This window comes from Arachis ipaensis, chromosome B09 (assembly GCF_000816755.2).
Source record: "Arachis ipaensis cultivar K30076 chromosome B09, Araip1.1, whole genome shotgun sequence".
Classification (NCBI taxonomy): domain Eukaryota; kingdom Viridiplantae; phylum Streptophyta; class Magnoliopsida; order Fabales; family Fabaceae; genus Arachis; species Arachis ipaensis.
In genome coordinates, this window is record NC_029793.2 from 88965967 (window position 1) to 88968356 (window position 2390).

The following is a 2390-nucleotide window of genomic DNA, read 5'->3' on the forward strand; positions in this document are numbered from 1 at the left end:
TATTTACTAATGTTATTTTTTTCAATAATTGCACATAGTATATAATAATATAACAGATATAGAATAATCAATTAATTCTTAAAATTTAAAAAATAATAGTTACTTTGGTATAAAAATAAAATAAAAAAATATTTATTATGGAAGAAGAAAATATTAAAATTTTATATAATTATTTAATAATAACCGGATTAATTTTTTTTTTTCAAAGTTAGGAGAGAGACTCGAACCCAAAATTTTTAGATCAAGATGGAGAGATTATACTATTTGAGCTATAACTCGTTGACTGCCAAAACAAGTATTTAGGCCTTCTAGCAGTGGTCAATAGGTAAAAAAAAAGGAGAAATTTAATTTTGTCAAAGACAAGGTTTTGCAAAAACTCCAGCATTGGAAGCGAGCTTTGCTTTCAGCTAGTGGCAGAGAGGTTTTAATAAAAGCAGTGGCAACTGTAGTGCCTCTCTACACATTGAGCTATTTTAAGCTTCCCGATACATTATTAGAGGACATCCAAAAGTCAATAATGCAGTTTTTCTGGGGCCAAAGGAACGCAGAGAGGAAGATCCAGTAGATTAATTAGCGGATTGCTTGTAGACCAAAGAACCAGGGTGGTCTAAATTTTAAGGATCTCAGGGCTTTTAACTTGGCTATGTTAGGAAAATAGGGATAGATGTTGATCTCTCGGCCTCACTCCCTAGTTTACAAGGTCTATCAAACCAGATATTTTAAATTTTCAACCTTCCTACATGCAGAAATAGGTAATAATCCATCTTGGGATTGGAAAAGTATTCTAGAGGGCAGAAAAATTTTAGAGAAAGGCATTTTTTGGAAGATTGGAAGGGGACATTCAGTTAAAATCTTAGAGGACAACTGGATAAAGCAAATTCAACCAAATGAAATTCAAATTCTCAACCATTCACACAATCACCCAATTTGGGTTTCTGAACTACTCCTACCAGATCAAAATTGGAATCAAGAGCTAATCACCTCAACATTCACACACAGAGTAGCACAAGCAATCATAAACACAACCATCAGAACAGCAGAAGATATGGTTACCTAGAATAAGGAGAAGAGTGAATGCTACTCAGTTGCCTCTGGACATACGTTGGCATTTCAGTTCTACCATGCACCAGTTGAGTTTTTGCCGGAACAATGCAGAAGGAGAACAATCTGGAGTTCAATTTGGAAGTTAAAATGCCACAGAATTAGAAACATGGACAACCCAAGAAATTAGAAATGCTTGAAAAATAGCAAGCCTTCCCTGGACAACCCAAGAAATAGAAACATGGAGATGGTGGTTATAGCTCCAAGAACAACTCAGAGAGAGAAGGCAAATGAAAAAGAAAACTCATTTGGTAGCAATACTAACCTGGCAGATTTGGAAGACGAGAAACTTGAGAATCTTTGAAACCAAAGTCATTTCTACTCAAGAAGTAGTAGCTATTGCAAGATCTAGAACTATAGAAACAGTGGCTAACCTCCATTGATGAAGCTCCAGAACGACGCTGCATTCTCGAACAACTCTTCCCTTTATTCACTTTACTCTTTTCACATTCTTCAGTAACATTTCTTGTCTTATTTAGGAGATCATCTTTAGAACTTTTATTTGGTTGGGGAATACCCGTTTTTCCTTGGCTGTAAGCCCAAAATGGGCCTTTTATTTTATTACATGAATAAAATCTGCCTTTGGATAAAAAAATAACCGAATTAATCGGTTTAACCAATGACTTACTGGTTAAACCAATGAATTAGTGAACCAATAGTCTGACTAATTCGATCACCGATTCGGTTTTGACAACAATGGACCAAACAATACAAAGAAGATCATACATCACTTATTCTTTTTCGTATTCCTAGTATTATGTTGCATTCAATTAGGGCCGAGCTAGATGAAATATTAGAGGGGAGCCAAAAATATTTACATAATAAAATAAGACTAAAATAAATTTTTAAGGGAGTCTAAATTGAAATTTACATATAATTTACATGTAAAAAATTACTATTACGGGGCCATTTACAAGACATCTATTATAACTATCATAGTTTAGAAGAAAAAATGCAGTGCAGAAATAAATGAATTTATTGTCTAAGGCTCTTCACCACATAGCACGCGTAATGCATCACATTGATTTATCATTCTTCTGTTTAGTTGCTTATCTTTAGTGTTTAGCCTGTCTAACATCACGAACAAGCTAGCATCTCTAGGTTTAATAACTTCAATCCTCTGGAAATATCATCAAAGATATACTTCATGGTTGACACGTCATGTAGCTTTTCCATCACTGTGTCATTGAATGATTTGAAACCATACTTCCTACTTGAGTTGTGGGTCCATGCTATGTTGATTTCATAACCTGCACAAAGGAACAAACTTTCTAACATGTTACTTACCT